Source organism: Oncorhynchus kisutch, unplaced genomic scaffold, assembly GCF_002021735.2.
Source record: "Oncorhynchus kisutch isolate 150728-3 unplaced genomic scaffold, Okis_V2 Okis01b-Okis20b_hom, whole genome shotgun sequence".
Taxonomy (NCBI): domain Eukaryota; kingdom Metazoa; phylum Chordata; class Actinopteri; order Salmoniformes; family Salmonidae; genus Oncorhynchus; species Oncorhynchus kisutch.
Window position 1 is genome coordinate 4,208,171 of NW_022261978.1, and position 14,765 is coordinate 4,222,935.

The following is a 14,765-nucleotide window of genomic DNA, read 5'->3' on the forward strand; positions in this document are numbered from 1 at the left end:
ACTACTCCCCCTGTCTGTAGAGTACTACTCCCCCTGTCTGTAGAGTACTACTCCCCCTGTCTGTAGAGTACTACTCCCCTGTCTGTAGAGTACTACTCCCCCTGTCTGTAGAGTACTACTCCCCCTGTCTGTAGAGTACTACTCCCCCTGTCTGTAGAGTACTACTCCCCCTGTCTGTAGAGTACTACTCCCCCTGTCTGTAGAGTACTACTCCCCCTGTCTGTAGAGTACTACTCCCCCTGTCTGTAGAGTACTACTCCCCCTGTCTGTAGAGTACTACTCCCCCTGTCTGTAGAGTACTACTCCCCTGTCTGTAGAGTACTACTTCCCCTGTCTGTAGTGTACTACTCACCCTGCTGAGTGTTCTAGGGGCAGGGCCTTGGTGAACTTGTCAGCAGCGATGTAGATGGGTTCAGAGGGCATGGCCTCAAACTTCTCCGCCTCTGGCCAATCAGAGGGGTAGTCTACGTGGCCCCTGACCCCTGTCCCCTCTAGCACTACCACAGAGTCTACAGCAGGGGGCGACAGAGAGGAGAGGGTTAGAGGGGACGAGGGACACACAGATACCACAGAGTCTACAGCAGGGGGCGACAGAGAGGAGAGGGGACGAGGGACACACAGATACCAGAGAGTCTACAGCAGGGGGTGACAGAGAGGAGAGGGGACGAGGGACACACAGAGTCTACAGCAGGGGGCGACAGAGAGGAGAGGGGACGAGGGACACACAGAGTCTACAGCAGGGGGCGACAGAGAGGAGAGGGGACGAGGGACACACAGAGTCTACAGCAGGGGGCCACAGAGAGGAGAGGGGACGAGGGACACACAGATACCAGAGAGTCTACTGCAGGGGGCGACAGAGAGGAGAGGGGACGAGGGACACACAGAGTCTACTGCAGGGGGCGACAGAGAGGAGAGGGGACGAGGGACACACAGAGTCTACAGCAGGGGGCCACAGAGAGGAGAGGGGACGAGGGACACACAGAGTCTACTGCAGGGGGCGACAGAGAGGAGAGGGGACGAGGGACACACAGAGTCTACAGCAGGGGGCGACAGAGAGGAGAGGGGACGAGGGACACACAGAGTCTACAGCAGGGGGCGACAGAGAGGAGAGGGGACGAGGGACACAGATACCACAGAGTCTACAGCAGGGGGCGACAGAGAGGAGAGGGGACGAGGGACACACAGACCACAGAGTCTACTGCAGGGGGCGACAGAGAGGAGAGGGGATGAGGGACACACAGAGTCTACAGCAGGGGGCGACAGAGAGGAGAGGGGACGAGGGACACACAGAGTCTACAGCAGGGGGCGACAGAGAGGAGAGGGGACGAGGGACACACAGAGTCTACAGCAGGGGGCGACAGAGAGGAGAGGGGACGAGGGACACACAGAGTCTACAGCAGGGGGCGACAGAGAGGAGAGGGGACGAGGGACACACAGATACCCACGGCAACGAACGCAACAGCATACACAGAAAAACATAATTAATGAACACATTTAATAAACACACAAGATATAAACACACACACAGACAAAGAAACAAAACTCACCGAAAACCCCCCCGACAAAAACACACACTAAACTACCTCTACTTTGCACCCTTATGTTAATTTACAAACTACCACCTGTAGTATACCAGACCACCACTAAGTCGTCACACACCTCCTAAACACACACACACACACAGATCAAACAGAATCAGAAGCATTACACGTATCGATCAGTGATCAAACAGAATCAGTAACTCAGTCAGGCAGGCGCGCACACACACACACACACAGATCGAAGAGCAGACTTGCAGGCAGCAGCACATCAGTCATTGGCTCATCATCATTGGTAACATCTATTTGATGCGTCTTCAAACACGTGTGGTCGGTCGGTCGGTTCACTTTCTCTACACACACCAGCCCAGACCAGACCTCATCCTCTCAGCCAATGGACATTTAGGATACTGACAGCAACAGAATATTACAATGAACACTTAGCACCGTGACACCTCACAAAACATAACATTATTGGGTGGTGTGGTGACCAGAATGATATCCCTAACACAGAATGGTGACCAGAATGATATCCATAACACAGAATGGTGACCAGAATGATATCCCTAACACAAAATGGTGACCAGAATGATATCCCTAACACAAAATGTTGACCAGAATGATATCCCTAACACAGAATGGTGACCAGAATGATATCCCTAACACAGAATGGTGACCAGAATGATATCCCTAACACAGAATGGTGACCAGAATGATATCCCTAACACAGAATGGTGACCAGAATGATATCCCTAACACAAAATGGTGACCAGAATGATATCCCTAACACAGAATGGTGACCAGAATGATATCCCTAACACAGAATGGTGACCAGAATGATATCCCTAACACAGAATGGTGACCAGAATGATATCCCTAACACAGAATGGTGACCAGAATGATATCCCTAACACAAAATGGTGACCAGAATGATATCCCTAACACAGAATGGTGACCAGAATGATATCCCTAACACAAATGGTGACCAGAATGATATCCCTAACACAAATGGTGACCAGAATGATATCCCTAACACAAAATGGTGACCAGAATGATATCCCTAACACAAGATGGTGACCAGAATGATATCCCTAACACAAAATGGTGACCAGAATGATATCCCTAACACAGAATGGTGGTGATCAGAATGATATCCCTAACACAAAATGGTGACCAGAATGATTTCCCTAACACAAAATGGTGACCAGAATGATATCCCTAACACAAATGGCCAGCAGAGAAGCCAGAAAGAAGTGTTTGTGTCCTGGATGAGGTCTGTCTTGACTATGTTACATGCATAACCTCTATGACGATGTCATGGGGTGAAGAGTCAGAGGTTAGAGGTTAAAAGAAAAAGGAGACAGGAAGTACATTCCAGGGCCACATGTTAGAAAGAAAAACATTAAAATAGTCATTAAATTATCATGAACAAAACCCAGTCATAGAATTGGTTCATCTTGGCGGCGGGTTGATTAATTGATTGATCGATTGAAACGATTGGCCCGTGAGTTTGTTTGTGTCATCATCTCTCTCCAGTGGTGGCCCGACATGTTAGTGACACGTGATGACACGGGACGTGGGGGGGGCACACATATGTTGGTGCATAGGAGGCTGGTGAGGGGAGGACGCGCTCACAGTAATGGATGGAATAGATGGATGGACGGGTTTGATTTTACCATTCATTCATTCTGTTACTGTTCCGTTACCATGAGCCCATCCTCACATTTAAAGTGCCACCACTGGTTTGGGGTGAGGCTCGTGTTGGGGGCGTGGCCACGCTGCTTGTACCTGCCCAGGAAATGCTCCGTTGGAGCCGAACCGGAACTGGGGGCGGGGCGAAGGACAGACCCAGAGAGGAGAGAGAGCCCACTGGACGAGCCAGGTCGCCATTCAACACAGCAGAGCCAATCACAAATTAGCATGACAGGAAATGGAAAATAATAAACCAATCCAAAAATGATAAAATGAATTTACAGTTGGAGGGAAAACAGTAGGAATTAAAATATGACAAAAAAATAAGATAGTTGATAAAATACCAAATGAAATTCACAATATATAAAATAGGGAACTAGTAACACAATATATGTGAAACACACGACAGACAATGATGGAAACTAGCAATGTGTGTGTGATCTGTTTGTGAGAGAAACAGCACTATTTCATCTTAACAAACTGGAACAAGAAACAATGTTTGTTCACGAGGATCAACCTGAACAAGGTGCATCTATGATTCGATCTACAAATCACCCAGCTACTAAATGAACGGACATTTGACTGTTCCTGATGATATAGAGATTAGTGAATCTGTGGAGCATCTAAGCTCAGACTGGCCCTCATGAACAAGTAGAGAGAGCAGAGAGAGGAGACCAGAGAGAGGAGAGGAGAGAGAGGAGAGAGAGCAGAGAGAGCAGAGCAGAGAGAGCAGAGCAGAGCAGAGAGAGGAGAGAGAGCAGAGCAGAGAGAGGAGAGAGAGCAGAGAGAGCAGAGCAGAGCAGAGAGAGGAGAGAGAGCAGAGCAGAGAGAGGAGAGCAGAGCAGAGAGAGGAGAGAGAGCAGAGCAGAGCAGAGAGAGCAGAGCAGAGAGAGGAGAGAGAGCAGAGCAGAGCAGAGAGAGCAGAGCAGAGAGAGGAGAGAGAGCAGAGCAGAGAGAGGAGAGAGAGCAGAGCAGAGCAGAGAGAGGAGAGAGAGCAGAGAGAGGAGAGAGAGCAGAGCAGAGAGAGGAGAGCGAGCAGAGCAGAGAGAGGAGAGCGAGCAGAGCAGAGAGAGGAGAGCAGAGCAGAGCAGAGCAGAGGAGACCAGAGAGAGGAGAGGAGAGAGAGGAGAGAGAGCAGAGAGAGGAGAGAGAGCAGAGCAGAGCAGAGAGAGGAGACCAGAGAGAGGAGAGGAGAGAGAGGAGAGGAGAGAGAGGAGAGAGAGCAGAGCAGAGAGAGGAGAGAGAGCAGAGAGAGGAGAGCAGAGCAGAGCAGAGCAGAGAGAGGAGAGGAGAGAGAGCAGAGAGAGAGAGAGAGAGGAGAGCAGAGAGAGCAGAGCAGAGAGAGGAGAGAGAGACAGAGGAGAGCAGAGCAGAGAGAGGAGAGGAGAGAGAGCAGAGCAGAGAGAGGAGAGCAGAGAGAGGAGAGCAGAGAGAGGAGAGACCAGAGAGAGGAGAGCAGAGCAGAGAGACCAGAGAGAGGAGAGGAGCGCAGAGAGAGGAGAGGAGCGCAGAGAGAGGAGAGGAGAGACCAGAGAGAGGAGAGCAGAGAGAGGAGAGGAGAGACCAGAGAGAGGAGAGCAGAGAGAGGAGAGGAGAAGAGAGGAGAGGAGAAGAGAGAGAGGAGAGCAGAGCAGAGCAGAGCAGAGCGAGGAGAGCAGAGAGAGGAGAGGAGCGCAGAGAGAGGAGAGGAGCGCAGAGAGAGGAGAGGAGAGAGGAGAGACCAGAGAGAGGAGAGCAGAGAGAGGAGAGGAGAGAGGAGAGACCAGAGAGAGGAGAGCAGAGAGAGGAGAGGAGCGCAGACTGGAGAGAGGTTCATTCATGTTCAGTGAAGTACAGCAGGAGTTCCTTCTCAACTACTGGGTGGTGACTGGGGAGCTGTACTGGTGGAGACTGGGGAGCTGTACTGGTAGAGACTGGGGAGCTGTACTGGTGGAGACTGGGGAGCTGTACTGGTGGAGACTGGGGAGCTGTACTGGTGGAGACTGGGGAGCTGTACTGGTGGAGACTGGGGAGCTGTACTGGTGGAGACTGGGGAGCTGTACTGGTGGAGACTGGGGAGCTGTACTGGTGGAGACTGGGGAGCTGTACTGGTGGAGACTGGGGAGCTGTACTGGTGGAGACTGGGGAGCTGTACTGGTGGAGACTGGGGAGCTGTACTGGTGGAGACTGGGGAGCTGTACTGGTGGAGACTGGGGAGCTGTACTGGTGGAGACTGGGGAGCTGTACTGGTGGAGACTGGGGAGCTGTACTGGTGGAGACTGGGGAGCTGTACTGGTGGAGACTTGGGAGCCTGGTGGAGACTGGGAGCTGTACTGGTGGAGACTGGGGAGCTGTACTGGTTGGAGACTGGGAGCTGTACTGGTGGAGACTGGGGAGCTGTACTGGTGGAGACTGGGGAGCTGTACTGGTGGAGACTGGGGAGCTGTACTGGTGGAGACTGGGGAGCTGTACTGGTGGAGACTGGGGAGCTGTACTGGTGGAGACTGGGGAGCTGTACTGGTGGAGACTGGGGGAGCTGTATGGTGGAGACTGGGGAGCTGTACTGGTGGAGACTGGGGAGCTGTACTGGTGGAGACTGGGGAGCTGTACTGGTGGAGACTGGGGAGCTGTACTGGTGGAGACTGGGGAGCTGTACTGGTGGAGACTGGGGAGCTGTACTGGTGGGGAGGTTACTGGTGGAGACTGGGGAGCTGTACTGGTGGAGACTGGGGAGCTGTACTGGTGGAGACTGGGGAGCTGTACTGGTGGAGACTGGGGAGCTGTACTGGTGGAGACTGGGGAGCTGTACTGGGTGGTGACTGGGGAGCTGTACGGTGGAGACTGGGGAGCTGTACTGGTGGAGACTGGGGAGCTGTACTGGTGGAGACTGGGGAGCTGTACTGGTGGAGACTGGGGAGCTGTACTGGTGGAGACTGGGGAGCTGTACTGGTGGAGACTGGGGAGCTGTACTGGTGGAGACTGGGGAGCTGTACTGGTGGAGACTGGGGAGCTGTACTGGTGGAGACTGGGGAGCTGTACTGGTGGGACTGGGGAGCTGTACTGGTGGAGACTGGGGAGCTGTACTGGTGGAGACTGGGGAGCTGTACTGGTGGAGACTGGGGAGCTGTACTGGTGGAGACTGGGGAGCTGTACTGGTGGAGACTGGGGAGCTGTACTGGTGGAGACTGGGGAGCTGTACTGGTGGAGACTGGGGAGCTGTACTGGTGGAGACTGGGGAGCTGTACTGGTGGAGACTGGGGAGCTGTACTGGTGGAGACTGGGGAGCTGTACTGGTGGAGACTGGGGAGCTGTACTGGTGGAGACTGGGGAGCTGTACTGGTGGAGACTGGGGAGCTGTACTGGTGGAGACTGGGGAGCTGTACTGGTGGAGACTGGGGAGCTGTACTGGTGGAGACTGGGGAGCTGTACTGGTGGAGACTGGGGAGCTGTACTGGTGGAGACTGGGGAGCTGTACTGGTGGAGACTGGGGAGCTGTACTGGTGGAGACTGGGGAGCTGTACTGGTGGAGACTGGGGAGCTGTACTGGTGGAGACTGGGGAGCTGTACTGGTGGAGACTGGGGAGCTGTACTGGTGGAGACTGGGAGCTGTACTGGTGGAGACTGGGGAGCTGTACTGGTGGAGACTGGGGAGCTGTACTGGTGGAGACTGGGGAGCTGTACTGGTGGAGACTGGGGAGCTGTACTGGTGGAGACTGGGGAGCTGTACTGGTGGAGACTGGGGAGCTGTACTGGTGGAGACTGGGGAGCTGCTACTGGTGGAGACTGGGGAGCTGTACTGGTGGAGATGGGGAGCTGTACTGGTGGAGACTGGGGAGCTGTACTGGTGGAGACTGGGGAGCTGTACTGGTGGAGACTGGGGAGCTGTATGGTGGAGACTGGGGCTGTATGGTGGCGACTGGGGAGCTGTACTGGTGGAGACTGGGGAGCTGTACTGTGGACGACTGCGGAGCTGTACTGGGGAGACTGGGGAGCTGTACTGGTGGAGACTGGGGAGCTGTACGGTGGAGACTGGGGAGCTGTACTGGTGGAGACTTGGGAGCTGTACTGGTGGAGACTGGGGAGCTGTACTGGTGGAGGACTGGGGAGCTGTCACTGGTGGAGACTGGGGAGCGTGTCCTGGTGGAGACTTGGGAGCTGTACTGGTGGAGACTGGGGAGCTGTACTGGTGGGAGACTGGGGAGCTGTACTGGTGGAGACTGGGGAGCTTGTACTGGTGAGACTGGGGAGCTGTACTGGTGGAGGACTGGGGAGCTGTATTGGGTGGAGACTGGGGAGCTGTACTGGTGGAGACTGGGGAGCTGTACTGGTGGAGACTGGGGAGCTGTACTGGGTGGTGACTGGGGAGCTGTACTGGTCCCTCCCACCAACACACACACTGTCCCCTCCCACCAACACACACACTGTCCCCTCCCACCAACACACACACTGTCCCCTCCCACCAACACACACTTATAATATCCAACACACCACTACACCCCCCTCCCCCTCCCTCTCCCTCCTCACCTGTGTTAGAGCGCTGGATGAGTCCAGGCTTGCCCCCTTGGATGGGTCCAGGGGGGTTAAGGTCTACGGGGGTCGGGGCGGGCGTGGCTGTGCTGGCGGGGGCGCTGGCAGTCTGGGTGGGGGGCTCCTTGACCCCCTCCATGGCCATGAGGACAGAGGACAGCTCCTGGAGAGGCATGTTACCCAGCTCAGAGGAGAAGGGACTGGGAGGGTTCTCTAGACACATCAACCAGCTGGTGTTACCTGGACAGGAGAGAAGTCAATTACCCCCCTGGAGTCCACTGACGCCCCGGTGGGGCAATCTAAGTCACATCACAAAATCCCCATCAAAATCCGTCAGTTTAAGCGAAAAATCGGTCTTATCACATAAACGGGGTCCTAACGTTTTTTTTAATATCAAATAGCTAAATGATCCACAGTATGACATCATAAAACCATTCCACATGTCAGCTTAGCACCCCCCACCTCCAATGACTTAGACTTTTAGGAATGAATCTTTGTGGGCTATACTCAGCCTTGTCTCAGGATGGTAAGTTGATGGTTGAAGATATCCCTCTAGAGGTGTGGGGGCTGTGCTTTGGCAAAGTGGGTGGGGTTATATCCTTCCTGTTTGGCCCTGTCTGGGGGTATCATCGGATGGGGCCACAGTGTCTCCTGACCCCTCCTGTCTCAGCCTCCAGTATTTATGCTGCAGTAGTTTGTGTCGGGGGACTAGGGTCAGTTTGTTATATCTGGAGTACTTCTCCTGTCCTATTCGGTGTCCTGTGTGAATTTAAGTATGTTCTCTCTAATTCTCTCTTTCTCTCTTTCTTTCGGAGGACCTGAGCCCTAGGATCATGCCTCAGGACGACCTGACATGATGACTCCTTGCTGTCCCCAGTCCACCTGGCCGTGCTGACCTTGCACCCTCGACAACTACTGTGATTATTATTATTTGACCCTGCTGGTCATTTATGAACATTTGAACATCTTGGCCATGTTCTGTTATAATCTCCACCCGGCACAGCCAGAAGAGGACTGGCCACCCCACATAGCCTGGTTCCTCTCTAGGTTTCTTCCTAGGTTTTGGCCTTTCTAGGGAGTTTTTCCTAGCCACTGTGCGTCTACACCTGCATTCCTTGCTGTTTGGGGTTTCAGGCTGGGTTTCTGTACAGCGCTTTGAGATATCAGCTGATGTAAGAAGGGCTTTATAAATACATTTGATGTGATTTGAATTAGTCAGGTCAGAGGAGGAAGAGAGATCGAGAAGAAATGAGAGAAAATATTTGAAAATGGTCTGTATCTTCCGTGTGTAAACAGATGAAGAGGAAGCTATTCAACAGGTGTGTGTGTGTGCGTGCGTGCGTGCGTGTGTGTTTGTGCATACCTGAGGGTCTGCGTATGAAGATCTCGGCCCATCCCTGGGTCAGAACGGGAAGGAACTCTGCCAGGCTGGGCTTGTCTTTGAGGGGGTCCTTAGGGGGGGCACAGGGGGAAGGAGAGGGGGGCTCCAGGCCATCCAGACAGGGGCCGGAGGAGGAGGAGGGGGGAGAGAGGGGGACACCACACAGCTCTCCACCCTCAGAGGGTGAGACCAGGGGGCTGAGGCTCTGGGCTGGACCTGCACGGAGGGCATGGCCACCTGAGGGGGGGGAGAACGGGCGGAGAGGAGGAATTAGTGACATATCACCATCCCTACCTTACATGGAATGAAGGAGAGATAGAGACACCCCTTCAGATTAGTGGATTCAGCTATTTCAGCCACAGCCGTTGCCCCAGAACATTATTCCTCACACAGCCATGCAATCTCCATAGACAAACATTGGCAGTAGAATGGCCTTACTGAAAAGCTTAGTGACTTACGTGGCACCATCATAGGATGCCACCTTCCCAACAGGTCAGTTCGTCATATTTCTGCCCTGCGAGAGCTGCCCCGGTCAACTGTAAGTGCTGTTATTGTGAAGTGGAAACGTCAAGGAGCAACAACGGCTCAGACGCGCAGTGGTAGGCCACACAAGCTTAAAGAACGGGACCGCCGAGTGCTGTCCTCAGATGCAACACTCATTTCTGAGTTCCAAACTGCCTCTGGAAGCAAACTCAGCTTCATGAAATGGTTTTCCATGGCCGAGCAGCCGCACACAAGTCTAAGATCACCATGTGCAATGCCAAGCGTCGGCTGGAGTGGTGTAAAGCTCTCCGCCATTGGACTCTGGAGCAGTAGAAACACGTTCTCTGGAGTGATGAATCACACTTCACCCTCTGGCAGTTCGACGGACAAATCTGGGTTTGGTGGATGCCAGGAAAAACGCTACCTGCCCCAATGCATAGTGCCAACTGTAAGGTTTGGTGGAGGGGGCTGTTTTTCATGGTCCGGGCTAGGCCCCTTAGTTCCAGTGAAGGGAAATCTTTACACTACAGCATACAATGACATTCTAGACGATTCTGTGCTTCCAACATTGTGGTAATAGTCTGGGGAAGGCCCTTTCCTGTTTCAGCATGACAATGCCCCTGTGCACAAAGTGAGATCCATGCAGAAATGGTTTGTCAAGGTTGGTGTGGAAGAACTTGACTGGCCTGCACAAAGCCCTGACCTCAACCCCATCAAACACCTTTAGGACGAATTGGAACACCAACTGTGAGCCAGGCCTAATCACCTAACATCAGTGTCTGACCTCACTGATGCTCGTGGGTGAACGGAAGCAAGTCCCTGCAGCAATGTTCCAACATCTAGTGGAAAGCCTTCCCAGAAGAGTGGAGGATGTTATAGCAGCAATGTTCCAACATCTAGTGGAAAGCCTTCCCAGAAGAGTGGAGGCTGTTATAGCAGCAATGTTCCAACATCTAGTGGAAATCCTTCCCAGAAGAGTGGAGGGGGACCAACTCAATATTAATGCCCACGATTTTGGAATGAGATGTTGATTTGATTTGGATCTCTTTTAGTCCCCATTTGGACTAATCTTCCAAGAGTTCTTAAACATTAAAATACAATTTATAATACAAACACTCTTTCACATATAACACACTATTACAAACATACATAATACTAGCATAATGAGATGTTCAATGAGCAGGTGTCCACATACTTTAGATCATGTAGTGTATAGATTAGATAGCTAGGTAGAGAGAACGTCCTCTTCCAACCTGACATGGATCGTACTCTGATGACAGTAGAGAGAGAAGGATAGAGTGAGAGAGACAGAGAGAGAGTTCCTCCTCTTCCTACCTGACATGGATCGTACTCTGATGCGTGAGGCTCTGTTGAGCTGTTGACTGGACTGGGACTCCAGTTTGGCCGGAGCCTCTTTGGTCTGACGGGTGTGAAGGGAGGGGTCTGACCTACAGGGGGCAGGAGAGAGACCGGATATTACTGACAGTGTGTGTATGGGTTACCGTGTGTGTGGTGTGGGTTACCGTGTGTGTGTATATGGGTTACCGTGTGTGTGTGTGTGTGTGTGTGTGTGTGTGTGTGTGTGTGTGTGTGTGTGTGTGTGTGTCTGTGTGTGTGTGTGTGTGTGGTGTGGGTTACCGTGTGTGTGGTGTGGGTTACCGTGTGTGTGGTGTGGGTTACCGTGTGTGTGTGTGTGTGTGTGTGTGTGTGTGTGTGTGTGTGTGTGTGTGTATATATGGGTTACCGTGTGTGTGTGTGTGTGTGTGTGTGTGTGTATATATATATATGGGTTACCGTGTGTGTGTGTGTGTGTATATATATATGGGTTACCGTGTGTATATATATGGGTTACCGTGTGTGTGTGTGTGTGTGTGTGTGTATATATATGGGTTACCGTGTGTGTGTGTGTGTGTGTGTGTGTGTGTATATGGGTTACTGTGTGTGTGTGTGTGTGTGTATATATGGGTTACTGTGTGTGTGTGTGTGTGTGTGTGTGTGTGTGTATATATGGGTTACTGTGTGTGTGTGTGTGTGTGTGTGTATGTGTGTATGGGTTACTGTGTGTGTGTGTGTGTGTATATGGGTTACTGTGTGTGTGTGTGTGGTTACCTGGTCATCTCTCCCCCTCCTCCCAGCCTCTCAGCCATGTCCATTCCCAGTAGGGCCTGGCTCCTGACCCCACCGCTGGTCGTTATGGTGATCAGCTTGTTACCCACCAGCCAGGTCATACTGCGACCCCCCGCAAGAAGGAACTCTGCTATAGGAGACCTGGCAAAGGTTAAGGGTCAGGGGTCAAGTCAAGGTCACTTAATTCCGAGGGCTTATGGCAGTTGATAATCATAGAAGACCTCGTGTCCTTTTTCCCGTTGTGATTGGGTGAATAATGAAGACTAGAGTGAAGACCCACGAGGTCACTAATGAAGGCAGGAAATATCCCCTGGTCCGTGGGTACCTCTTGGGCAGCGCTGAGAAGTTGGAGAAGACGTATCGAGCCATCATGTCCAGACAGGTCTCCGTTAACTCCAGGTGGACGGTCTTTAACCCATCGTCTGCCTGGCTCACGGTGTTCTCGTCAGAAGAACCCAGACTACACGTGGTGCTGGAGGTGTGCATCCTACAGCCAGGGGGTGTCAGAGTGGGTGTCAGATAAGGTTGACAGAGAGGGTGACAGAGAGGGTGTCAGATAAGGGTGCCAGATAAGGGTGCCAGATAAGGGTGTCAGAGAGGGGTGCCAGATAAGGGTGCCAGAGAGGGTGTCAGAGGGGTGCCAGATAAGGGTGTCAGAGAGGGTGTCAGATAATGGTGTCAGAGAGACAAACACATACACCAGTGGAGGCTGCTGAGGGGAGGACGGCTCATAATGACGGCTGGAACGGAGTGAATGGAATCAAAACACCTCCTGAATATAAATAACCTTTGATAGCATTACAACTACTCCCTTCCAGACAATATTATGAGCCCTCCTCCCCTCAGCAGCCTCCGCTGACACACACACACACGCTCAGAATCACACACACACACGCTCAGAGTCACACACACACACACTCAGAATCACACACACGCTCAGAATCACACACACACACGCTCAGAGTCACACACACACACACTCAGAATCACACACACGCTCAGAATCACACACACACACACTCAGAATCACACACACACACACTCAGAATCACACACACGCTCAGAATCACACACACACACACTCAGAATCACCCACACACACACTCAGAATCACCCACACACACACTCAGAATCACACACACGCTCAGAATCACACACACGCTCAGAATCACCCACACACACACTCAGAATCACCCACACACACACTCAGAATCACACACACGCTCAGAATCACACACCCACACACACACACACGCTCAGAATCACACACACACGCTCAGAATCGCACACACACACGCTCAGAATCACACACACACACACTTGCATTCTCCCACACACAGCCTGGCTCTCATCTTTCTCTCAGGTGTACACCGCTGATGTACAAACACAGATGAGCCAATCGCTCTCTCCCACACACACAAACAAGCTGGGACTTGGTATAAGTAACTGTAGCGGCAGCCTGGGCGCTTGAAATGATCCGTCATCCGTTCCCTCTGTGGATGTGAAGTGCTATGCTTACTGCTGACAGGGTGTCTCTTCTACAAAGGCCCAGGAACCACAGCTGGTGTCAGAGATAGAGGAAGACCAGGCGCTTTTATGTTGAAGGAGAGAGAGAGAGAACACTAGAACAACACGCTGCTCAGAACTGAGGGCCCGGGGGAACTGATGTACCGTAATATCCCAGTCACCTGATCTACAACTCCCTTCAGCATTCCTCCCTGGAGACCCCCCATCGCATCCCGGTAACCACGGTAACCACCGCCAGGGGAAACGGAACACCTCTAACGGAACACACAGCTACTATTCTGTAGGATAAGTTACACCGGTCTTCAAGGGGAGTGACATCGCCACAGGAACCGAGAGTTCAGACAAACACCGTCCAAACTACAACAGGAAGTAGTTAGGAAGTCATCTTATGGAGTAAACACATACTTTCAACCTCTATGTCCACACATCTACATGATATACTAGATACTAGATAGTCTCCCTGTCCGTCTGCCTCCCTGTCCGTCTGCCTCCCTCCCTGTCCGTCTGCCTCCCTCCCTGTCCGTCTGTCTGCCTCCCTGTCCGTCTGTCTGCCTCCCTGTCCGTCTGTCTGCCTCCCTGTCCGTCTGTCTGCCTCCCTGTCCGTCTCCCTGCCTCCCTGTCCGTCTCCCTGTCCGCCTCCCTGTCCGCCTCCCTGTCCGCCTCCCTGTCCGCCTCCCTGTCCGCCTCCCTGTCCGCCTCCCTGTCCGTCCGTCCGCCTCCCTGTCCGTCCGTCCGCCTCCCTGTCCGTCCGTCCGCCTCCCTGTCCGTCCGTCCGCCTCCCTGTCCGTCCGTCCGCCCTCCCTGTCCGTCCGTCTCCCTCCCTGTCCGTCCGTCTCCCTCCCTGTCCGTCCGTCTCCCTCCCTGTCCGTCCGTCCGTCTCCCTGTCCGTCTGTCTGTCTGTCCGTCTCCCTGTCCGTCTCTCTGTCCGCCTCCCTGTCTGTCCGTCTGCCTCTCTGTCCGTCCGTCTGCCTCCCTGTCCGTCCGTCCGTCTCCCTCCCTGTCCGTCCGTCTCCCTCCCTGTCCGTCCGTCCGTCCGTCTCCCTCCCCGTCCGTCCGTCCGTCCGTCTCCCTCCCCGTCCGTCCGTCCGTCCGTCTCCCTCCCTGTCCGTCCGTCCGTCCGTCTGCCTCCCTGTCCGTCCGTCCGTCTCCCTCCCTGTCCGTCCGTCCGTCCGTCCGTCTCCCTCCCTGTCCGTCCGTCCGTCCGTCTCCCTCCCTGTCCGTCCGTCCGTCCGTCTGCCTCCCTGTCCGTCCGTCCGTCCGTCCGTCTGCCTCCCTGTCCGTCCGTCTGCCTCCCTGTCCGTCCGTCTGCCTGCCTCCCTGTCCGTCCGTCTCCCTCCCTGTCCGTCCGTCTCCCTCCCTGTCCGTCCGTCTCCCTCCCTGTCCGTCCGTCTCCCTCCCTGTCCGTCCGTCCGTCTCCCTCCCTGTCCGTCCGTCCGTCTCCCTCCCTGTCCGTCCGTCCGTCTCCCTCCCTGTCCGTCCGTCCGTCTCCCTCCCTGTCCGTCCGTCCGTCT

At 53.7% G+C, this 14,765-nt stretch overlaps 1 pseudogene across 1 annotated transcript in view; it reads right to left on the reverse strand.

Annotated features, from left to right (window-relative positions):
* Positions 1 to 14,765, reverse strand: part of LOC109878905 (tuberin-like) — a 71,820-nt pseudogene that overhangs the window by 11,627 nt on the left and 45,428 nt on the right. Inside the window, exons 21-27 of the transcript XR_004206488.1 lie at positions 12,053 to 12,214; positions 11,710 to 11,868; positions 10,936 to 11,048; positions 9,100 to 9,354; positions 7,734 to 7,976; positions 3,327 to 3,407; positions 358 to 509 (exon numbers count right to left, since the gene is read on the reverse strand). The product of XR_004206488.1 is annotated as a tuberin-like (transcript). The remainder of the gene's footprint in view (positions 1 to 357; positions 510 to 3,326; positions 3,408 to 7,733; positions 7,977 to 9,099; positions 9,355 to 10,935; positions 11,049 to 11,709; positions 11,869 to 12,052; positions 12,215 to 14,765) is intronic.